Source organism: Bos grunniens, chromosome 27 (assembly GCF_055505025.1).
Source record: "Bos grunniens cultivar Pamir isolate PY7600 chromosome 27, Bosgru_T2T1.0, whole genome shotgun sequence".
In the NCBI taxonomy this organism is placed as follows: Eukaryota; Metazoa; Chordata; class Mammalia; order Artiodactyla; family Bovidae; genus Bos; species Bos grunniens.
Genome location: NC_141191.1, coordinates 1,989,593 through 2,014,685, shown reverse-complemented (window position 1 = coordinate 2,014,685; position 25,093 = coordinate 1,989,593). Strand labels below are relative to the sequence as shown.

The 25,093-nt window shown below is 53.1% G+C and overlaps 1 protein-coding gene and 2 long non-coding RNA genes across 4 annotated transcripts in view; 1 reads left to right on the top strand and 2 right to left on the bottom strand.

Moving 5' to 3' along the window:
* Positions 1-25,093, bottom strand: part of DLGAP2 (DLG associated protein 2) — a 637,838-nt gene that overhangs the window by 328,877 nt on the left and 283,868 nt on the right. The gene's annotated exons all lie outside the window — the stretch shown is intronic.
* Positions 10,099-10,927, bottom strand: LOC147343397 (uncharacterized). The gene is made up of 2 exons (XR_015156084.1): positions 10,600-10,927; positions 10,099-10,502 (listed from the first exon to the last, which is right to left on the bottom strand). It is a non-coding gene; the product is annotated as an uncharacterized LOC147343397 (long non-coding RNA).
* On the top strand, positions 22,037-22,889 carry LOC147343396 (uncharacterized). Its single transcript, XR_015156082.1, has 2 exons — positions 22,037-22,367; positions 22,456-22,889. It is a non-coding gene; the product is annotated as an uncharacterized LOC147343396 (long non-coding RNA).

Here is a 25,093-nt window from a genome sequence, read left to right as displayed (position 1 = left end):
ACTGACTCATTTGAAGAGAGCCTGATGCTGGGAAAGACTGAAGGTGGTAGGGGCCGAAAGAGGATGAGATGGTTGGATGGCATTACTGATTCGATGGACATGAGTTTGAGCAAGCTCTGGGAGCTTGTGATGGACAGGGAGGCCTGGTGTGCTGCAGTCCAGGGGGTTGCAAAGAGTCGGACACGACTGAGTGACTGAAATGAACTGAACTGATGGTTAAAGGTGCTCACGGTGCGGGGTGCAGGTGGGGGGCCCAGTCTGATAGACTGCTGTCAGAGGACAGGGTCAGACACCAGGGATGCAGGGCACAGGGGGTCCCTGGGCACAGCTAAATCCCCACCTCTCATCCCCCTGCCGTGACAGTGAGACCTGTCACTCAGGGATCTCCTTTCATAGCTGGGGACACTGCAGATTTTTAAGAGCCTGAGGTGGAGTAGGTGGTTGGTGGGGGTCTAGCATGACACCAGCCCTTCAGTAGTCCAAGGCCAGGTCAGAGAGAGCAGGACCTGGAGGGCCTTTGTGGGGCACTATCTCCTGCTCACAAGGGGCCTTCCTTTGTGGATGGGAGAAGGTCCTCAGATCACAGCTGTGGGTCTTCATTAGCAGGTGGAGAGACTTTGGTTTTGAGCCCAGAAAGGGGATGAGACTCCTGACCTGAATGAGGTTTGACTTCAGAGGTTCATATGTTTGATGTGTAGGTGTCGAAAGGTAAACAGTGAGCAGCTTCAATCCAATTTCTTAACTTCCAAGAATGACCACTGTGATGAAAGGACCCGCCTCTTCTGCCCTGACCCACACCAAGCCAGGCGCTGGCACCTGGTTCCTGGTTTCACCTGAAATGACATCTCTGCACAATGACAACTCCTGTGAGGATGCAACTGGCTCCTGGGCCTGGACTCACATCCGCACCCTGAGGCTCAGGATCTTGCAGCCGCTCCTGGTCAGGCCGCTCCCCAAGCTCCTCAGTGCATCCTGTCACGTCCCGACAGGACAGGAGGAGGAAATCCCAGCCCAGAGCATCTGAGGCAACATCTGCAGGCTTGTGCTTCAAAGAAGTTCATGCTCTCAAGCCTCACACTACTCAACAAATGGGCCTCCCAAAATATCCCTTCCATAATCCAAGGTGAGGAATCTGCAAGAAGTGTCTCCTCACCGCTCCCAGAAGCCAACTCAGACTCCATCTACTCATGCTGATGGCTGCTACGGCTGCTTGAGGTGGACGTTGTCTTCATGTAACCAAGTTCTGTCAGTTCAGTTAGTCACTTAGTGGTGTCTGACTCCCTGCGACCCCACGGACTGCAGCACAGCAGGCCTCCCTGTCCATCACCAACTCTTGGAGGGTCACTCAAACTCATGTCCATTGAGTCGGTGATGCCATCCAATCATCTCATCCTATGTTGTCCCCTTCTCCTCCCGCCTTCAATCTTACCCAACTCAGGGTCTTAAGGTGCCTTTTAATTCTAGGAAATTGGTTTTGGGGCTGAGGGTTTACTGGGTTGGGCAAATTCATTCTGGTTTTTCGTAACACCAGTACTTGAGAAATGGAATACATCCTGCCATATCAGTAAACAAGGCTGTCACGGTCACCAGCGAGTACGGCCCTCCCATGTGAGCCAGTGAGCCCATGGGAGCTCAGGAAGAGCACCTGCCGTCCAGCAGCCACTCCCTCCACTGAGCAAAGAAACCGCAGCAGAAGTTCTGTCCCTCCTTTCCCTGAGGAAAGGAAGCTCAGCACTGGAGACAGGGCGCTGGCCCAGACAGCTGATGTGCGTACGAAAGGAATGACTGCAGTCAGCCCAGACTCCTGCATCGTTCCATACACAGAAGAACACCAAATTCCTAGTTATCTGCTTTTCGTTAATTAACAATAATCTGTCGATGTTCAGACTACCCGCCCTATGCTGCAAAACTTCTATATAAACCTGACTACTCCCCACTTCCCATCTCCTTAGAGCAGTTCTCTCGGGGTTACTTGAGATGCTGTCTCCAGGCCTTAAAGTCCTAAAAATCCCATCAAATAAAACATAATTCCCAACTTTTAGGTTGTGAATATTTTTTAAGTTCATCAGTTCATTCAAAAACCAAACAGAAACAAAAAACCAACTTCTTTACCAAGGAGGACTGCCTACACTTTTAATTTTTTTCAAGCTGTATGACTGACAAGTAAGATTGAACATATTAAAGTGTCCAACATGATGATTTAATACGCACACACACAGTGAAACGGTCTCCACGGGCAAGTTGATGGACACGTGGGCCGCCTCACAGCCACTCTGTGTTTCTCCTTTGGCGAGGGGGTGCTGACACTTAAGGCCCATGCTCCTAGCCACTTTCCAGCACATACCTCAGCACTGTTAACTACAGTCCCACGCTGCACCTCGGACCCCAGCAGTCACAGAAGTCTTCTAACTGGAGGTTTGTGCCCTCTCACCGACATCTCTCTGTCTCCTCCCACCCCCCTCAGCCCCTGGCAACCACCATTCTCCTCTCTGCTTCCATGCATTTGGCTTTTTTAGGTTCCACACATAAGTGAGACTATGCAGTTCTTTCTCTGACTTCTCTCGCTCAGCACAGTGCCCTCGAGGTTCACGCGTGCTGTAGCAAGGCAGCACCTCTCGTGGCTGAGTGAAACCCCACTGTGTGTCTACACCACATGCCCAACGCCGGGAATAAAACTGTAAAAGGATCCAGTGGAGCTATGTGTGCGAAGGTGCTAAAGACACTGGGGAGGGATACTGTTCAATGACCGGATCTAAGGAAATGGATGGTTTTCATCGGATTAAAGCGAAGAGTGCCAGACTCATCCTCCCAGAAGGCTTTGCGGTCCTAAAAACCATAATCAAAGTTTAATCAACTAGAGTGCTTTCCTTTCACTTAAGACCCTATTTTAGATTACTTTAAATTACCCTGCTCACTTTAATGCGGTTAATATTAATGTAAATTTGTGATGCCCCTGAACTAGGCTTTGATAACTGGAATGAAATCTGAATAATACACCAATTACATACAAACCGCATGACTGCATCCACACCCTTCTTAATCGCAAATCAGCTTTATAATCAGAGAAAGACAGTCACAATCCCCAAAATTTATTCTTGACAAAGCTGGATGGACTTAATTTTTCCAGAAAATAAGTATCTATAAGCTGCTGCTGCTGCTAAGTCGCTTCAGTCGTGTCCTACTCTGTGCGACCCCACAGACGGCAGCCCACCAGGCTCCCCCATCCCTGCGATTCTCCAGGCAAGAACACTGGAGTGGGTTGCCATTTCTTTCTCCAATGCATGAAAGTGAAAAGTGAAAGTGAAGTTGCTCAGTCGTGTCCGACTCATAGCAATCCCATGGATTGTAGCCTACCAGGCTCCTCTGTCCATGGGATTTGCCAGGCAAGAGTACTGGAGTGGGGTGCCACTACCTTCTCTGAGTATCTATAAGATGTCATCTTAACTCTCTTATAAGCGAAAAAAAAAAAAGTCTTCGGCTTACACATGTATCTTTCTCACAAAGCTTTATCCTATCAATAACATACAGAATGGTGTAATTACCTAGTTCAGCTCCCTGGTCTTACAGAAAGATGAACTTTTATAATCTTCTAAGCACAGTTTTCTACAGAAAGCTCTACAAGTATCTGTTATGGTAAACAAATGTGTCTCTAAGAAAAACTACACTTCAGTACTGATGCTGAAGCCCAGAGGGGGCTATTTGGTTGGCAATTGACCCTGGACCCCTCCCTTAGCCCCCAGGATGGTCAAGTCACCTAGTAAAACATGACAGGAATCGAGAATTCCACAGACAACCTTGCTGGTCTCTTGTTCCCCCTCGGGGGCTCCACATAATGGCTTGTAAGGTGGAGTTTCTGGCCTGGGCTATAAGTAAGCTGATTACATAAGAGATCATGCCATAAAAACCACCAATAAAGACTCTGTGGGGTGTAAACATCCACTGCCAAAAGCATCTCTGTGAGTCCCTCCAAGTTACCTCTTTGAGATACGACAGCGTCTTTCTGCTCCAAGGCAAAGAGCGCGTATTTGTTGACTTTGCAATAAACACACATCACGAGAAAGTTGTCACTCATCTTGAGAGATCACTGCACTACCCTTCCAACATTTTCTGGGAACATTCACACTGTTCTGGTTTTAGTCTATGTTGATAGTTAAATACAACTGATATTCTCTAATAGCTGGCCAAGCTTAAGATACAACTAACACTCTGCAATTCCCAACAGTCTGGCTTCTGAACAAATGTGCAAACATTCTAAGTAAAATATTCACCATCAAATATGCTTTGTATTAAAAGAGCACCGTAATCAGTAGGGCATATCTCAGAAGCAGAAGAATAACTTGGTATCATACGGCGTAACAGCAAAATTGACAGATCAAAGGAGAAACCATAATTCCTGTAATAGACGTCTCCCAAGCAGCAGAGCATTCAAAATATATTCTAGATGAAAACCCTCTGCAAGTAGAAATCAAAAGAAATGCCTTTAAAATAAGGCATTTCTCATCTGGTATCTTACCAGAACCTCACAGCAAGCATATTTAATGTGAAACCCTGGCAGGGCATTTTCATGAGTGCCCGCGCCCCCCACCCCCCGTGCACGGGCACGATCTCTGGCTCACAGCAGTGGCAGTAGACAGGACTCTGGGGCCCAGGGAAAGCAGATGAAAGACTCTATTTTTCCCTTAAAGGTTGGATCCTGCTTTTATTCCTTTTTAATAAGAAGCATTTTATATTTCACATGTAATTAAACATAAATACGTAATTTTTCTCAAAATTAAAGAAAAGAGTGCATATCTTTTTTAAGAAAATCAAGTGCCCAAGTGAATGTGTGTGGGGTGAAGGCCTTTCCAGGTTCAGAATCAGGCCCCAGTGCTACCTGGAGCACACCCAGGACTTGCAGCCCCAGGACTGAGGGAGTGGCCCCTGCAGGATACGCCAGACCTGCCCCGGGGGAGAATCCCTCTCAGGCTCCGGGCTGAGCCTCCACAGCATCCGGTGCCCTCCTCCCGCCCTGCCTGCCCCCTAGCATGGCTGCACTTTGATGTGGTGCCCGCCCAGGAGGAGAGCCAGGCAGCTGGTTGCCGTGGTTACAAGATGCAGGTGTGCAGTATGGCCCTGCAGCACTTCTTGGCTCCTGGTGAAACCACAGTGGGGATGCCCCTCCTCGGGCCCAGGGGTGGTGGGTCCCCACAGGCTGGACACCTGCTCCTACTGAACAGACACAATCGACCCCTGTTTCATCTGGCTGCTCACACCTGGATGCAGATGTCTGGCCATCTCAAGACTCCACAGCATCTCATGTATGTCAGGTCCCTTCTGTTCCCTTATCTTTCAAATTCTGCTTCCTTTTGAATGTGAACTCCTACCACTGAGTTGCCTTTTATCATTTTTTTGAATAAGGGTTGATTAAAAAATAAGTAAACACGTAGAGCCATCCATCCACAGAGACACAACAGAACACGAAAATTCCCATCACCTGAAACCCTCTTCCTCCAAATCACTCTTTCTAAATGAAGAAAGAGGGATACATTTGTGGATTATAAATATTAATCACAACTAATTAACTGGTTTGTTTCAAGTATGTGCCCTGTGTCACCTGAGCAGAGGTGAAGCACTGAGACGCGTCAGCTGTGATTATATCGGGCGACCCTGTGCATGGGCGTTACCACCTCACCTAACAGACGTGGGATCTGGGGGTCACCTGGCTCACGGTCTGTTGACTTCAGGGTCATTTATGGTCTACTGACTTTCAACCATTAATCTGGGCTGTTCCAATGAAGTGTGTCTTTCTGCCACAAAGAATGCCTCTTTCCTATCAAAACAGGCAAGATTCTAGTTATCAGGTAAAAAAAAAAAGTGTATACCTGTGTGAAACGTGAAGCACACCAAAAATCAAATCCAACTGGGTTCCCAGCTACAGACACAACAGTTCATCTGATTTTAGAAAATGAAGTAAAAAATGAAATCGACAGAATGGGTGTCTGTCTACTTCTGAGGTACTACTTGGAGAAGGGAGCCTCCCTGGTGAAATATTAATGAGCTGTTTCCCCCCAGTGTTTTATGGAATTTAGAATTACGACAGCAAATGTCAGTGGTGCTTTCCTGAGTTCTAAAAAAGCATATCATTGTCTTTAATTTTTAACCAATTTTACTTTTTTAAGACCACCTGACTTAAACACTTGACTCCAATTTTCACGTCTGTACATGAAGACAAGATAGTCCGTGAGCTGGAACTCTGAGGTGGCCATGATCTGCTGACACTAAAAACCCACTGCTGTGAGTGGCCAAAGCATCTTAGAGTCTCTGGGGAGAGGTGTTGGCATCACTGACTCTGCACACACGGGCTGCCTAACTCACAGTATTTCTGATATTTTGTCTAAGTACAACGTGCATTATGCCTTCAGGTTTTACTTCCAATACTGATCAAATGCTAATGAAGGCTTGATTTCCTTCTTTAAAATTATCAGAGGATGGTTTGGACATGTTGTGTGCTTTGGGAAAACTTACTAAATTCTAGTGTTTCAAGATTTCTGACACATGTGCCTAAGTATATAAAACAGCTAGTCACTCAGTATTAAGTTTTGGGGCTACTTCTTTTTAAGCAAGAAGAAAAATATTAAAATAAAGAAACTGTTATTTTTAATGGGAGAATGGTGCTATTTTCAAATATTTTGTGTGTTCTATTCACTACTAAAAGATACAGGAAAGAATGCACATCTCTGACTCCCCTCACAGTCTACGTGAGCCCTTGGAGCCATCAACCCACCAGCCACACCTGAGTGGACGCTTTGGGGACCTGCACACGGGCCTTGCTGGAAGCACCAGGCTCTGAGTCTGCAGAACACGCAGACACGGAGCGGTGGGGTCTGAATGGGGCTGTGATGTGCACAGGGTTTTCGGTCTTGATCCTGAAGCAGGTGTTAGCACAGTGTCCTGACCACATGTGAGGAGGTCCGGACATGACCAGCAGTGGGATCAGGACACGGAGTCAGGTCCACACAGCCCGGGAGCAAGGACGCCCCCCGCTGTCTGTGATCCTTAGGGCCAGATGCACACATGCCGCTACCTGGGGGCCACTCCCGGGGGCGTGCTTTAAAAACCAATGTATTTCTGTGAGTGAAGAGCACAGTGCTGGAAGTTCACAGCCAGGCAGGAAGGAGCATCTGTCATCCATCTAAAGGCAGAATCTACACAGCTCTCTGTTCAAGAATTTGCCAACTTGGTGAGGAAAACAGACACCATCCTCATTGTCTCCTGGCTTTGAGATGCGTGAAATGAAACCACAGCCTGGTAGAGCTGGCAGAGTCTGTGGAGTGAGTACAGAGTTTCCAGGGCGGGGGCCCTGGGTTCCCGTGGTGCCCGTCCATCCAGCTCCTTGCGTGTCCTGCCCCGCCCTGGCTTCAGCCCTGGCCATGCGGACTGACCACGGGGCAGTGTGCTCCTCTGCAACATTTCGCTTTCAAATTTCCAAACATCTATTTCATAAGCTACATGAGTTAAAACATGCAATTCTAAAATGCACAAATAATCAACTTGCATTTGTAATAAATAGCCATTCTGTTATCATCTCTATCTAATAAAACATAAATCACAGCTTTCATAGTAGACTTGAATCTTACTAGACAGCAGGAGGCAATAGGCTCTGTTTTCAAGAGCTGAGTGGGTTTCGTTTGCAGGATATGATTGGAAACAAGTGGCTACACTGAATTCAAACAAAGTCTAGGCCTGCTTATTATTACACAGTTCATGGTTTATGGAGACAGACAAATGTGGCACCTAGACTGCGTTATAAAATAAGTGTGATGCTGTTATAGGAAATTCCATTCCTGATAATGGAAAAAACTCATTTTTTCATGAGAACACATTTGCTCAAGAGCTGAGTGTTCATCAGGGGTGTCACAGAGTTTCGGTCCCACAGCTCCTTCCATGATGTTCAGGGGCCTGGCCAACCCAGGTGGAGAAGGACCGCATGCCCTCTCTGGGCTTGTGTAAACCAGGCTCCAATAACAGACGGTGCTTCTGGGAAATGGTCAGGCATCCCCATCACATATAAGGCCACACGTCATGGCTGGGACACACTTACAGTCCATCCCGGCTGAGCCTGCCAGAACTGAGACACATGGTTTGGGTCAGAAACTGAGAAGTGCTGCAAGTATTAACGGTAAGAAATGGCTCTCTGCAGGCCTGTCTGAGGGCAAAGAAACAGCAGTGGTAACTAGGACTTAGGCACAGAACAGGATAGGATGCAGCCGGGAGAATGAAAACCTCACCTGGGGGCTGCATGTGCAAAGGCAAAACCAGCGAGGCCCACAGATACTAGTGCTATTTCACACTCATGAAAAGCACGAGCTGACTGACGGCAACAGCGCAGATTAGCTAAAACCACAGGTCAGTGAAGGTTCTGCGGGGTTTTCATCAGCTCTGAGCCGTGACACAGGGAGGTGAACGGTCAGAACATCCAAGCACAGTGACCTGTGATAAATGATGGGAAAGAGGAGCGTATATAATTGTTGAATAAAGTAGTGCGCTTTACAGACCTAATTTTTAAAAATGTGGGAGATGTTCCACTTCTCCAGAACCCAAGCCATCCCCAGGAGCGAGCCATCCTTGATGTCCATCCATAAGGACGTCCCCACCAGTCTCCAGCCATCAGCTGCGGCCCCAGAATACAGTGCCCAGCTCATGCAAGGGGCAGAGGGAGCCCTGGGGCAGTGGCTGACATGTGCTCAGGTGTCAGCACTCGGACAGTGGCCAGGGGAGGGTCAGAGATGCTTCCTCCCACTGGTGACACCGCCTGCTCGTTAAGCACCCAGAGTAGATCAGATGCTAACTGTTTTAAGGTCACAGCCCCTCACTCCAAAACAAGACAAGGAAAAAAATATATTCTCTGCTCTGAGTGTCTTGGGAGCGTATGGTTAGTAGTTACATGCCCTTTGTTTCAGAGGAAAGAAGTTTATGAAAAAAAATAATTTTACACCAATGGGAGAGAATAAAGCTAGTATCTAGAGGGACAGGTGATGCTAACCCATAACACTGTTGCCAGTGAATGTTAATAAATTTACAAAGCATTGAAGAGAAAGTCATTTTAGGTTCTATTCAAAAGGGGCGGGGTGTGGGAAGGAGAGAGACGGAGAAACACTGACTGAGACGTGAGGAGGAGACGAGGAGAACGAATACCGTCTGTGCATCCTGTTCTTCTCTGGGGGACAAATGAGAGACTATTCACAGATTATTTGAAAGGCCCACTCAGGTTTACGATGGGCCATTTTTCCAGGTTTTAGTCCAAATCTATGACCATGTAGTGCTTTTCTTCTAGAGTCCCCATAGAAAGCAGCATTTCCCACGTGTGCTCCTGGAAACACCCCACGTCTGGTCACCAAGGCCCGGGGTCCAGCTCAGACTTTACAGTGCTTTACTGTGAAACCCCAGGTGTGACTTCAGCAAAGCTAAATCCTACCTGAGTCACAGTGATGGAAAGCATTGTTCTTTGCTTTTTTTCTTTGCACTCTAGGATACAAAAGACACTTGTAACTGAAATTGTTGTAAAGGTAGATTAATGGGGATGCCTTCCAGTCCTAATTCACAAAGCGGTTAGCGTGCTCATTCCAGGGCCCCAGCAAACGTGGCTTTCCTGTGCTGTGAGGCAGTCCAGACAGGACAGTCTGCACGGTTATCTTGCAGGCCTGGACACTCATGGGCCCCAGGCAGGCTGTGTGAGGGGCCCCAGGCAGGCTGTGTGAGAGCCCCCAGGCAGACGGAATGGATAGCCCCCCATCCCCCTGACCCCAGTCACCCCACCTGCTGAGCAGCAGCTACTCCAGGCAGACGGAATGGATAGCCCCCCATCCCCCTGACCCCAGTCACCCCACCTGCTGAGCAGCAGCCACTCCAGTGGACATATCCCCAGGGCTGGTCTCCTGCTCAGCCCGGGGCATGCCGAGTTCAGTTTGGAGTCTGACAGACCTCTGCTATCAAACGTGAGGGAACCTGCTGGGCAGGGGAATAAGAGAAATGTTGTTTTCAAGGCTAAACTAAACTAACAAATAAGGTCCTGCCCACACCCCTCCACCCCTGCCGCCGAAAAAGAGGAAGGAAAGAAGGGAGATTCCACCATATTTATCTACTAAAAATTCTCCGAACAGGAGAGTCAGGTTGAGGCGAACACAAAACATTTGTAGTTTTGAGAAAGGAGGTGGGTGAAACGCATGAACATATTCACCAACCACAAGCATGTTTGCTGCAATGTAACTGCATAGGATAAGGACAAAGAGCCTTCATGCAATTCAGACAGACCCCATGTCACGGCACAGACAGCGTGGTCCATCCACGTGGTACACTACTGTCAGGCGTGGGCTGCGGCAGCTGAGCTCCAGTGCGTCTTGGCTATGCTGACCAGGCTCCCGTTGGGCAGGGAGCACAGCCAGGGCTCTGTGACCCTGTGAGGGTGGGGTGGTGGGGGGTCAGCAGGAAGGGGACACGGGTGTACTTGTGGCTGATTCCCGCTGCTGTATGGCAGAAGCAAACACAGTGTTGTAAAGCACTTATCCTCCCATTAAAATTTTTAACAAATTCCCCCAAAGAAAACAAGACGAAAAACACAACCTGTTGGGGAAGCCAGGTGAGTCCTGGGAGAACAGTCCTGTACTGGACGGCGTCCACACGTCACCGTGCAGACCTCCGCAGGGCCAGGTCGGAACAGGCAGCGCGGGGACCACGGGAGGCCGGCTCGGGGTGGGCCCAGGTGGGCAGCCCCACCACACCCCTAGCCTGGCTCTGATCTCAGCACAGTGTGGGGCCCACTCCAGCAGGACGGCTCTGGGGGTCACCAGGCATGCTCCAGGCCACTGGACAGGTCCTTCTTCCCACCTCGTCCAGCTCTGGAGGGGGGCATCAGGACCGACTGCGCCACCTTCGGACAGGGGGCCTGTCCCTGCATGGCCAGAGGCAGCGGCCCATTCCCAGACACGCCCACCTCTCCTCCCAGCCCACAGGCCCTTCCACAGGCCCTCCTGCTCCAGGACGGCGGGGCAGGGGTGGGCCCTCTCCAGGATGGCAGGGCAGGGGCAGGCCCTCTCCAGGACGGCGGGGCATGGGCAGGCCCTCTCCAGGATAGTGGGCATGGGTGCTCCCCGCTCTAGGACAGCGGGGCAGGGGCAGACCCTCTCCAGGACAGTTTGGCGGGGTGGCCCCTCTCCAGGATGGTGGGCATGGGAGCTCCCACTCCGGGATGGCAGGGCAGGGGCGGTCCCTCTCCAGAACTGCAGGTCATGGGTGCTCCCGATCCAGGACAGGGCCTCCCCAGGTGCCCTGGCTCTCCCGGCGCCCGGCTGTCTCACTCACTGTCCCCTGTGATGCCCACCCAATCACAGTGGGAGGAGGCAGACAGTGGCCCCGCACTCTGGGCTGACAGAGCTCTGCCTCCCTCCCTCCAACCAGTCTCCTGAAGGCAGTGGAAGGAGACCGAATTCGAGGTTCAGGCCACAAGCCTCTCATGTTCAAAGAACCTCCCGGAAGCTCTGGCCAGGCTCCAGGAGAGCAGACCAGTGTGCCGTGATGGGAGCTGCGACACGGCCACGGACCCATCTCTCCAACCCCTCCACTCACCCAGGGGGCAGAGCCCCGCTCAGCACCCACCGTTCACTGTCCACTGAAGACCCGATGAGCAAAGGAACGCCTGGAGAGGACTTGCAGACAGGGCACCCGGGCGCAGGTCCAGGGCGGGGCAGCGGGAGGCAGTCTTCTAGTCACACAGTCTCTATGGGAAGATGCTGTGCTGATGAGCAGGAACTCACATGACTTCAACAACTGTGGCTTGAAATAAAGCTATTTCTACCAAAGATCAGAAACCCTGCTACAGGGAGTGTCACTCTGCGCCCTGGATGCCTCAGGACAGAAAGGATCGGGTGTAAACTAGCACGGTAAACCAAGTCTGCCAATACACACTCACAGGAAAAAATCACACATTTTAAAAATGGGACCAATTAAAAACGGTTAGGGAAACAGCTCCCAGTAGAGTCTATCGTGTGAGAACGTGTACACACGGTCATCCGTGCTCACGTTCACACAGAACAATTAACCCACCCTCTTACCCGAGGCAGACATCACTCTACTCCTCACAAAGACAACGCCACCACTCCTGGGAGTCTGCAGTCACCTCAAGGACACCAGCATTCTGAAGATTTCCTTGTTGGAGGAAGCGACACCATGATGGGCCTGCCGAGGACCAGCTTCCTTTCACTTGACTCAGTCCAGGCTCGGGGGGGGGTCTCACCACACGCTGGGCTGCGAACTTTCACCCGGACCCTCAGCCCCCAGGGAGGCGGTGGAGGTGCACTCGGAGTAGGCCCCGAACCATGCGTGTGCAGCCGCCCACTGCAACTCCCGCGGGCTCGGTGGGACTCAGAGCCTGCACAGCCACCGAGGAGCAGGAAGGAGCCGGCTCTAGGGCACATTCACTCCCAGCCGCAGAAGCCCTGTGTTCTAGGCAGGGTTCGCCCAGATGCCCAGGCTCTTCTGGGGCTAAGGGAGCGTCTGAGTAGCACAGGCATTGGGGTACACTCTGTCCAGTGGGAGCCTTAGGGGAGACCCTGCAGACGCCGCTCCTGGGGGCTCCTGGGGGCCTCCACCCTGCCCTCCCCTGGGGGCCCAGATCCCTCACCTGCATCCTGAACTCCAGCTAGTGCTGCGGGCCACCCGCCCTGAACCATACTCGTGCACTCTCCACGAGGCATAAACGCGCGTGGAACACGCCCTCTGAACTGCGGCTCATCTCCACCCGAGTCCCCGCTCTCTGGAAGCTGACCAGTGGAGGAGCTGAGACACAGCACCCGGGGTGAAACCACTGAAGACCAGGTTAGTCCACAAAACCTGTCCACATCATCACAGCTCAGGAACCCACTTTATCATTTGCCAGGGCCGTCCCACCTGGAGACAGGCAGGCGCTCACACAGCTTCACTGTAGAATGCTCTGTGCACGTCTGCACCATGAACCTTGATGCCTGCTTCTCTTACAAGGAATCTGAAAACCCGTGAGCAGCTGCTGCGCAGTGGGTAACCTAGAGTGCTGGTCCAAATGGGCCTCAGGTCACAGAGGTGTACACCCGCCCACCGCCGCAGATGATCGGCGTGAGGGCCTCGCGCACACGCTACGCGCCTGCAGGACCCTCAGGCGCCTCCTGCGTGTGGCCACGCCGGCCTGAACTCAGTGCCTCCCCCACCAGGGGAACCCAAGCATCTTCAGGGCTCCAGCTCACCCTGCTGGCCTCTGTCCACAGAACCAACTCCCCCTCCACTCCTACGTGCACACTCCTGTAGACCAGAGCCCCACATACACCTGTCTCTGTTCTCTGGACCCAAAATGAGACTGACTTCCAGCTGCTCTTGACCTCTGGCCTTGCTCTGCTGGCAAGAGAAAGGTGAGCACCATGACAGCGTCCCCAGCGCACTGCCTCCCAAACCAGGCCATTTTCACATCTCCGCTCAAGATGACGCTTCAGAAGCAGGGGCCCAGGCGGTCCTCCTGGAGACCATCTGTGCTTTGCCCACAGGACTCTGTCCCAAGAGCAGGTGCTGGGTTTCCAAACCCTCGATGATGAGCATCCAGGAGGTGAGGCAGTGTGGTGAATGTGTAAGGTCCCCCAGACCCTCCCGACTCTCAGAGCAGCTCTGGGTTTGTTTGGAGATGTGCACCAGGTTTATCTTTCAGTTTCCTTTGGCACAAGAAACCTTGGGATCTCCCTTCTACGTATTCAGCCAAAAGCTGTTGGCTGCTGCTGAGTTTTGCTTTGGTTTCTGCTTCTTGCCATCAACCCTGTTCAGACTCGAGGCCAGCTGATTCTTCCTCAGCCCCACCACGGCCCACGTACTGTGCTGGAGGTTTCCAACCTCACCATCTGCCGGCTCACACCCTGAGGGGGACCTACCATTACCCAGACTTACAGGACAAGAGCCGAAGGGACAAGGAAACGGTGAATGCCTTGTGTGAGGATTCAAATTCACACCCACGCTTTCTGACTCCAAGTCTTCCTCACCCCAAACTGAAGCCAACGTGGAGGGTATTACAGAATCTTCAGGAACTATCGAGACAGCGTGGGGCCTGCAGGCGAGGCTGCCTATCAGTCTGCCGACAGGCACACCCGGGACCGCGTACACGTCACCCACACCCGACCTCAGGAAGCAAGGCCACCTCTCCTGTCTGTCCTTCCTCTCCAACCCGGGCAGCCGCGGAAGAGATGGCAGGACGGCCAGCAGAATTCACCATCAGTCAGTCACTTGACAACCCATGAAACCCAATAAACAGCACCGACTGGACTCAGAACAGGAGGGTCTCGCCTACCTCACGAGTTCAGGCTGAGGGGGGGTCCGTGAGGGGACAGTCACATTCACTGAGCAACACACCCACTCGAGGCTATACTCTCACATTCCATGGCGCCGTCCCAGGACCCCAGGCTTCTGCGATTGTCCGTGAGCCCCACACGCCTGTTGGGGGACGAGGCTTTCACTGTGGGGAGTGGCTCCTTGGGGACCCACGGCTATGGCCTCCAGGGCGGGGGCCCGAGGGTGATGCCCCCCATCTTCTGGGGAACTGGGGCTCGTCCTGGCCCAGCCCTGAGCTCCCAGACTGGCTCACACTCCTGCACTGTCCCCGCAGGTGGGGGCTACACGGTGGACCACAAGAGCACACAGTGCACAGCCTGCCACACAGAACGAAGGGGCGGGCTTCTGGATGGGAAGACCACGGAGGTGGGCTGGTCAGACCCTTGCCCAGGAGGGTCTTCACGGCCCGACTTCACAGAGCGGCGGTCTTGCTGGGGAGTCTCTGCAGCTCAGAGTCTCGTGGCTGCAGCCTCAGCTCCTTGATTATCTGGACTGTCACCAAGGAGAAGAGGGACTCCTAGAGACCCTGCCACATTCATACCGTCTGAGGAAACCTACAGCCTCGGTGATACGTCAGGTGCTACCTTGTGCGTTTTACAGGCAGAAACCCTTCAGCTCTCACAGCCACGCCAGGGAGCATCCCCGTCCACTGAGGCTGCAGGAACACAGCCCCGCGCAGGGTGGCTCACACACTATGCTCCCAGGCCTGGAGGCTAAAGCTGAGGCCAGGGCACCAACAAGGCACCCCTCGTGGAGGAAGGGCTGGGAGCTCTGGGTTCTGTGTCAGGACACTGCTCCCATTATGGGGGACCCACCTCACCTCCGGATCACCTCCTGAAGGCCCCCCGGACACCATCGCCAGGGCATTAGGGTTCAAGGTGAATGTCAGAGTGACAGAGACATGCAGCCCACTGCAGGTAGGGAGACGATGCCTCTACCCCCACTTTCAGATGGGAAGTCTGTGCCACGCAGCGGTTTAGGAGGCGGCCCAGGTCACACAGAGGACACAGAGAACCCTGGGTGGGGGGCGGTCCAGAGGCCCAGCCTTCCTTTCACGCTGTGCTGTTTCTCCAGATGGAAAGGGGTTCCGTTATGATCCTGGGGACGCTGTTGAACATGGGCCATGGCACACACAGGAGAAGCCGCCCCTGCTGGCTCTGGGGCACGGGTCAGACACCAAGCCGGTGTCCAGAGCAAAACCCACTCTGGTCTCTATCCTGCGCAGACCAGGAAAACCTTCACCTGGACTAGTCTGGGACGTGCTCTCTGGGAAGTGTGAAACTCAGGCAAGGATAAGACAAAATATTCCAGCAAAGTTGGTGCTCAAGAACACTTCTGCCTTCCCTCCTGCCCTGGCCTGACTCCGAACCTCAGACTCCACCTGGCCAAGGGGGCAGGAGTAGCCGGCCCTGGGCCAGAAAGCTCAACCCTCCCCACTCTGAGCTGTGACTGTCCCCTGACCCAGCTCAGAGGTGACCCATAGGGGACATAAGCAGCCCCAGTGGGCCTTCCACGGGACACCCTCGGGGGCTGGGCCATGTCCGTGAGCTCAGTGCTTCTCTGCCCACAGACCCCCAAAGAGTGCACGTCCGGTCCCCGGCCCCCACCCCCCAGTGCAGGGGCTCCAAGCTCAGCACCCACCCTGTGCTGCTAGTGACCCTCTGGGGACCCCCTGTAGCCCCCACTGCACAGACCCCCAGTCGGCCTCCAACGAAGCCAAGCCCAGTGAGCTTGAAGCCCGGGATGTCCCCTGCTGTAAATACCCCAAGCGTTCATTTCAGACACATGCGTGATCATGTCCTGACCCAAGCAGCACACAAGTCACATTTTATTAGGAAGGGAAATTCATTTTTGGGGCATTTAACTCTGCCTCTCGACGCAGTAACTAGATTTGATTAATAGACTGCCCCGCTTCTGCCGTCTGCTAAGACTCTTCCCAGAAGAGAACACATCTAAGACATGCAAGGGAGCCTGCCTCTGGGAGGCTGAGCGGTCTACGCACCACGGAGCCCAGCGGCGGAATGAGTCTCATCTTCAAGTCCCTCGGGGCAGCTCGCTGTTGGGCACTCCGGCCGGCCGAGGCCCCCATGACTAGACAATGTTCAGCTACCGCGACGTCAGTCTACTGCTCACATGCGTGTCCCGCTCACCAAGCAGCTCCACCCACATAATTGTCCTCGGCAACTCTGCTGTTCCCCGAGCCCCACAAACAGCAGCGGGACAGGAGCTCTCCAGTGGGTAGCACCACCGTCCGCAACAAGCACTGTGAGGACGCTGGGCGCCCGTCCCTGTCCCCGCCCAGAGCGGCGCCTGTGGCTGGTGCGGGGCTGCTGTGAAGCTGCCGCCTCACAGGCCCAGGAGAGGCCAAGCGCTGCTGTCTCAGGTCCCTGCCCCTTGAGGACGATCTTAATTTTCAGTTAAGTCTCCTTCTCTGTCTAGAGAAAAACATCCTTTAATTCTGTCAAGAACTGGGGATGGCTGCCTCCCAGGCCCGCCCAGGGATGCGGGGCCCTGAGGACGGCTCCCCTCCCAGGCAGCGGACCTGTCACCGACAGCAGCGGTGAGCGCGCTCCAGCCCCGGCGCCAGCCACGCCCGGGCTTCAGCCCGTTCGCAGCTCGTGGGCCCAGGCAGGCACTGTGCCCTGTGGGACTCAGGGGGCACTGTGTCCTAAGGTTTGTCCTGGCCCCACGCACACCAGCCGCATGTGTTCTGACCCCAAATGCCATTGGGCTCTGAGGATGGCCAAGGGGCCCCACAGCGAAGGTGGTCAGGCTCACCGGGGCCCATTCTCACCAGACCTGCGCCGGATGGAGCTCCTGGACCCTGGGGTGGAGCTGGGCCCCTGCCCCCAGGAAGGGCTCCTGGGAACAGAGTCACACAGGCTATGCTGGCTTGAGATGCCCCAAGGAACGCATCCAAACACCTCCAGAGGGGAGGAGACCCAACTCCGCCTGGACCCCAGGGCACCCTGCAGCTGCCCCCAGCCCTCCCTGAGACCCCGGGCAGGGCTCCTGTCCCCTCAGCTGCCCTCCCCCTCCTCTGTGCCCCCGAGTCACCAGCTTGGTATGGGGGGAGAATCTTCTTCCAGAGCGCACCCCGGTGTCTGAGGCTGCCTCCCACAGCCCTGCTCTGTCATCCCACTTCTGACAGCAACACACCCCATCCTCACCCCCCAGGGGGCAGAGGGCCCATGTCTCTCTGAGTGCCTCTGCTTTGTGAGTGACCGTGAGCCCCGGTCCACATACATGAGCTCTGCCCACGCGCACCCCCTGTTGCCTCTGTGAACAAAGCTGGGGAGTGGGGATGGGGTGGGAGGGGCGTGATGCTGGGCAGGAGCACCACGCCTCCCTGAGTGGCCCTGTGTGCCTCCTCTGGACGACCTGGAGAAGGTAGCCGCCACCAGGACTTGAACACTTCAGAGACCAGATGACAACCATTTGCATTCAGCTCAGGAGAACATGTATCTACAAAAGTCTCGAATAATAATCTAGTAGAGGACACGGTTCACCCTCTGAAATCACTCTTCAAGTGTGTGGCCTCCACTGGGGGCTGCACTCAGCTTCTCTCTGATCTTACAGAGGACGTGACCACCACACAGAGGGACTGAACACTGAACTATTTACATTCACATAAAGAGAGGGATTTATGACAAATATCATTTTATAATATATATGATTATATACATCGATTTATTTTTTTCTTTGAGCATTTCCCATGGGATTGCATTGCTCTGTTTTATATATATATACATGCTGCTTTAATTCTGGTAAAATAAACATACAATCTACTATTTCACACCATTACTGAGTACACACAGGGGCATTAAGCACAGTCATACTGTTGTGCAAACATCCCCACCGCTGTGCCCAGAACTCTCTCATCTCCCGAACTGCCCTGCCCCCACTGCACTGACATCCACCACCGTCTACAGCCCGCCCTGCAACTCCGAGAAGACTTGCTGAGGCGCACTCACAGGATCCGCCCTCCTGTGGCTGGACACCTCCAGCACACAGTGCCCTCAGTCCATCATGCTTCCTGTGTCAGAAGCCCCCTTCTTTTCAGGGCTGTGTCATATGCTACTGACCATCTGGACACGTTTCTAACTCCCATCTTCAAGCATGGCTACTTCATTCTCTTTCCTGGTAAATGAGAACCTACTGTGAAAGTCACTGACATTACATTTAAGTAAAAGTGTATGTCAGTAAAAGTTCTCTCAGAGGTTTTAAGAAGAGGCAAAGTCTTAAGGATTCGCCCTCTGGGGTTTCTTGACAGATGAAGAGCTTCCCCACATAATTATTTGGTGACCGCAGAGGTCCATAGCTCCCCGGGCTCCCTGCGCCTGTGGACAAGTCTGGATGGCCAGCCCCATCAGGGGTCATGTTCAATACCCCACCCCCGAGACAGCACACTCATGCACATGAACTCAAGATCCATTTCACTTATACACTGCTGCCCTGGATCAGGGCAGACCCACATCAGGGACATGTGGGTGGCATGGGGCACTCGGACACATGACACGTGCAGGCAGGGCCAGTGAAGAGAACCCTTGCGTGGACCTCGTCACCACAAACGACACAGGTTAAATAAAACATAACTTGTGTTGCTTGATTTTAAAGCAGATTTGACACGGATAGCAAGCAAGCAGCCGAGATGCTTTGGTTCAAATGGCTCCTTGAGGAAGCTGATTTTCCACTGGAATTACCTATGAGAAATTTACATCCATGTTTCAAATTCAGTCTCTTTCTGCAGAGCACCTCCAACCTCCTGACCCACCGCATGTGGACAGGGATGGGGTCAGGGCCCAGATGTCAGGCCCCCCACAACAGGGTATCCCATACGCGGCAGCCATGGTGTCTAGGATCCCCTCCTGACTTATTGCTCTACCTTCACTTTGTTATAAAAGCCTAGGACAGAGGATGAGCAGAAGTCATTACTGAAATAAGGGTCTTAAACATACCTCTATGCAAATGAAGAAGGAATCACTTAAGTGTGAGTGAATTATCTTCAGAACAAAGATTGGATAAACATAAAGACCTGTGCTACTTCTAAATGCTGTATCTACCAATTAAGAATGTTTGTCAGGCCACTTTGGGCAAATGAAGCAGCTGAGTTTCTGTGGGAGGCCCACTAGCAGAATTCCCTTCACAATCCCACTGGAAATGGTTCTTCCTCATCCTTTGAGATTCCTCTGTCGGAGGGACAGGGTCCCTCCTGAGTGAAGCCACGTCGCTGCAGCCGCTGGACCATAAGCTGAGTCAGCCTGGACCTGCGCCCAGTATCACCTGCCAGGGACTCAGAAACGACCAACCATTCAGGCTGGCATCTCTGCGAAGCATACAAATGACTCCCTGTTTTAACTCTATTGTTGTGAAGTTTCTCGAACTGCTAATAGAAAATACTAATTCCCAGAAGCCCTTTGGAAGAATTCATAGCTATTCGTACAAGTTGAAAAAGCAAGAGCAGATCCAGTGAAATTTCAAGGCACAAAAGAACTTTAGCAAGTCAGATGCCTGGAATGGGAGTAGTTCCGTAAACTCAGGTCTTTATTTCACTTTTTGCCTTCAAACAATCTTAAAAATGTCATAATAATAATACTTTCTAAATGGACATTAGCCCCAGAGGAGACGACCCTGCAATGGTCCAACCCTAAAGGAAGCAGATATTGAAATACACAACTCCCCACCTAGAAGGCTCACGTAGCCCACAATAACTCACGAGACTTTATGATTTTTGCAGCACCCAAAGCAAGAAAGGGCCACCCTCAGAGCCTGGGGCCGATCAGCATGTGGAGGCCAGCCAGGCTCCTGCGACCGCTAGCAAGCAGCCTGGCTGCATCCCAGACAGTGTCCGCGCCTTGGCAGGAATCCGCAAGTCTGCCCGCAAGGCTTCAACAGCCGCCCTTTTGAGACGGAAGGTCAGTCCACAGCCATGTGGACGCAGAGGCCAGCAGGCATCCCGCAGGCATGTCTATCTCACATCTGATGTGACTCATTCCAACTGAGTCTTTAAACTTAGAGTCTGTTTTTGGAAGCACAGGGCTGTGGGTAAGAGCTTCCATGATGTGAGCGCAGAGTTCTAGGTCCACCCATTCTTGGGGCCGCGTGAACCAGGCAGGGGCTGGGGAAGGTGCCCCTGAAAGTTTCACATGGGGTCATCGGTTTACAGAGAACCAGAGCCCTGCTCCCAAGTGTGGATACTCTCTCAGGCCTCTCAGATCAGAAGGGTGAGCGTGCGCTGAGCAGGGCAGGGATGGGAAGCGAGTGGTCGGTCCCGCCCAGCTGCAGGGGGACCACCCAAAGGCCAGTGCTCAGGGCTGAGGGCAGGTCTGCACATCACAAGGGTCTCCTGACTGAAGGACACTTTCCACCCCAGGCTGCTGGGCATGTCTGACCAAAGCCCCTTGGGATGCATGTGACCCTGACGTACTTTAAATGCTGCATTTCTGAGCCCAACCAAAACTATTAAATCCAAGCCTCCCTGGAAGAAGAGAGGGCAGGGCTTAGCAGTATTTTAATTATTTAACAAGGGTCCCAGGTGTTTCTTACAAAGATTTTGGGAGATAATCAGTCTCTGCGGCAGCTGAGGAAAATCACCGTGATGCAGAGAGCAAACACCAGTCCAATTTTCAGCCAGATGCGTCTCCAGCACGTTTTCATATTTGCACTCTCGCAATTATGAAACAGCTTCAGGGAGAGAGCATTTCTAAACAAACCAGTTTTTTAAAATGTTTACTTTGGTCTTTTTTTCATTTAACATCTAGACCTCGACTGCTGAAAAATAAACTTCTTTTTTTCAAGATATGCAAAGTTCCCTAAAACTGTTAGGTATTCTTGGTGTCAAACTCAGCCAGAGCACACTCCCCAGGGAAAGGCAGGCAAACATTTACTCAGAACACGTCTTGGGCATCTCAGCCTCAAGATCTATATTGAAAAATGAATTAACTCATTAATATGTGCAATTGCTTTATTCCTCTCCCATGTGGATTCTAGAATCAAAGCATTTTTTTCTAGTATTGAAGGAGGAAAAGGTCACATGACCGGGCAGCCTCCTGAGGGCTTCCTTTCTCAGCTCAGGCCTGCTCTGCCCTGAGCCTGACAGAGGGGGACTCCCGGGCACTAGGGCCACTGTGCACCTGCCACGCGCCTACATGTGCTACACGGTGCTGCTCTCAACTTCTGACCTTCACAACTGTCTTGAAAAGAGGCCGCTTGTGCCCCATTATTAAAATGAAAGTAAGACTTCCGGAAGCAGTAAGAAATAAGCCCCAAATAGTTCCTTATTCGACATCCCTCGTGCTGACAACAGGAACTGGGAACAGGCTCACACAGGACCAGCAGCGGCTACCGAGAGCCTGGCAGATGCCCTGCAGCCTGAGGTGCCAGAGTGGGGACCATGGGGTCTAGCAGGCGGGGTGTGTCCACAAGTTAGGGACGGGCACTGTCACTGAGTCCACATCGGGTGGTGGGATAGAGGACATGTGTGGTCCCCCCTCCATCTGAGGACTCTCTGGCAAGACTCTTCTCCTTCCTGAATTTGGCCCAAAATCAACCCAGCCTCCACTCCCACGCTTTTGTGCCTATCACTCTAAAAATGCCAAGAGAAGGACAAACAGAGGACCCACCTCTGCTGAATGGATGCCATGGTTACCACTACAGAGTGTCTGTGTCCTCCAAAATCCGTATGTGGGACCCTGACCTCAGTGTGATGGTGTGCGGAAGGGGGCATAGGGGAGGTGATGAGGTCATGAGGGGGGACCCCCCAAGGATGAATCAGAGCTCTCCTAAGAGCCCCCTCCTCACTTCTTCCACATGAGGACACGCTGCTGGTGAACCAGGGAGAGGCCTTAGCAGACTCTGGACTCCTGGTACCTTGATCCTGGATGTCCAGCCTCCAGAGTGGGGAATGAGTGTCCATTGTTCACAGCCACCCAGGCCACGGTATTCTGTCACGGGGCCCATGCAGACTGACCGTCATTGTAGACACCCCGAGGAAGGTGAGTCCAGACCAGGGCAGGCCAGCCCCAGGGACCCACTGGAGTCGCAACAAAGGAGAATCTGTCTTCTACTCTGTTCTTTCCACAGAAAACAACACAAAAGCCACACAGAGAGACAAGGAGGACAAACACTAAGGAACACGCGCTGCAAGGGTCAGAACCTCTGGGGGACAACCTCCTGTCAGCTGCCTCTCACACCCAGCAGCTGAAGGAGGCGGCTGCGTTGGGTACCACGCGTGTGGGGAGAGAACACGTGTGTGCACGGCCATGCAGGTCACCAACATTGGATGAACACACAGAGGAGTGAGAATCTGAGGCAGTGGACAGACCCTGAAGCAGCCTCACAACGTGATGAACTGGAGAACTTGAGCTGCAGCGCACTGCTGTCGCCATAGAAACAAGACACCCTGCGAGATGGGCATCGTCAGAGGACTGAGAAATGCAAGCCTCAGCAGAAAACACAGAAAAGCACTCGAAGGACTCTTTCCTCGGAAAAATAAAGTTAATTATTCATTGTCTGTACCAAAAGTGTGTGGTTTCAACATAAACACTGATTCCCTGTGCCTAAGATTCACTGTGGACCCTCCTGACGAACTTCAAACCCTGTTAGTGGCCTGGGAAGGAACCGTTTTTACAGCATAATACAAGTTAAAATGCCCGAAATCATGTGACCTCCAGGGGAGTGAGGCATCATTCACCCTGAGGATGCTCACGCTCCCGGCTCTCACTGACCCCCACTGAGGCAGGCCTGACCCATCAGACTGACTCCCCAGGGTGCCCTCCTCACCACCCCTCGGGGCTGAGACCATCTCCCCAGAGAGGCCCTCCTCACCTCCTCAGAGCTGAGTCTGTCTCCCTAGGGCGGCCCTCCTCACCACCCCTTGGGGTTGAGACCGTGTCCCCAGGGTGGCCCTGCTCACCCATCTCCTCAGAGCTCAGACCATCTTCCCAGGGCGGCCCTCCTCACCCATCTCCTCAGGGCTCAGACCGTCTCCCCAGGGCGGCCCTCCTCACCCTCTCCTCAGAGCTGAGACCGTTTCCCCAGGGCGGCCCTCCTCACCCATCTCCTCAGGGCTCAGACCGTCTCCCCAGGGCGGCCCTCCTCACTCTCTCCTCAGAGCTGAGACCGTTTCCCCAGGGCGGCCCTCCTCACCCATCTCCTCAGGGCTCAGTCCGTCTCCCCGGGGCGGCCCTCCTCACCACCCCTCAGAGCTCAGACCTGTCTTCCGGCAGCTGCAGATGAGGAGGAGCAGGTTGTGGACCCCTCCACAGGCTGATGTCCACTGAAGCAGGGTCTACCTCAGGCATCACTGGGGCCTGGATGTCCAGGAGCCAGAGCGAGGGCCTGCTGGGTGGTTAACAGCGCGTGAGGACTGGGCTGTGGCTTCAGATATCAGGTCAAACACTCGTCTGCTCGCTGCAGTGAAGGTGTGTTTAGGCAGGAAATACACTGAATTTGGTAGACCCTAAGTGAAGCAGGCTGCCCTGCATGGAGTGGGGGGTCTCGTCCCATCAGTTGAAAGCCTTGCTAACAGCAGACTGAGGTCCCTGAGAAGGAGGGACTGTGCTTTGACTGTGTATGACTTGAGCTGCAGCATCAGCTCTCCACCCGTCAGTCTGCCCTGTAGCTTTCAGAACACCCAGCCCAACAATTACTTAAAACAGCCCCTTAAAATAAACCTCTCTCTTCCTGTCTGTCAACAGGTCAATGCTGCACAGGGGGTGGCCCATCTGGCCACACGCCTCCAGGAGCACACCAATCACACACCTTGCGGGCAAATGGAACTGCTGGGCTCCATGCTGGAAAGCAGGATCGGAGGGGGAGATGGCTGGGGGACTCAGAGCTGGGGCCGCGGGGCAGGAGGGTGTCTAGGGAAGACACGCAACCTCACGGCCCCAGACGAGAGTGGTCGACAAACCACGACTCCAGGATCTCAGTCTAACATGAAAGATGGTGATGATGACAGCAAAGAGAAACCCTAAACGGCAAAATGTCAACATTTTTGTTAAAAGATAAGCGTGTGGACGTACATGTGTACACAAAGACTCCAACTCAGAACTTTAGCAGCCTGGGCAGTGGGATTATGGGTGATTTTTCTCTCCTTTTCCTATGAGTTTCCTTATTAGTCATATTTTTAATAGTTAAGTTTGTGATCACAGTCAAGAAAAGGAGTAAGGACGATTCCCTTAAAAAGCAAGGCTATCCTGTTTCCTCTATGAACCCCAGGTCTAGTGGACAATTGTGACACTGCCTGTGAGCTCGTCTCTGGCCCCATGTCCACGGGCCCACCCCCCGAACACCCCGCCAAGTGCGCTGATGCCACTGGCGTGAGTGCTGCTCCGCGCCCTGGCGTCTGGAGAGGGGATGTTCACAAGGAGGGGCCAGGCCGTTTCTTCCCTTCCGGCCCCTGCTGAGAGGCCTGGTTCCCCAGTGAGGCCAGCTGAACACCCAGTCCTGGGGGCTGAAGTCAGCGTCTGTGAGCGGAGCCTGGATTCCAGGGAGTGCCTGTGGGAAATGCAAAGGCAGGCTTTGGGGAGACCCCGTCCTCGGGGCCGAGAACGCCGCCCCTCCTCCCGGCTCCCTGCCACTTCAGCCACTAGGACAGCCTGAGGATGCCTGCCGTGGGGTGGCCAGGATGCAGGTAAGTGAAGAGCTGCCTGCCATAGGATGTTTTCCCAATGTGCTCCAGAGGGAAACACCTATCAGGTTTGGTCAAATATTCTTT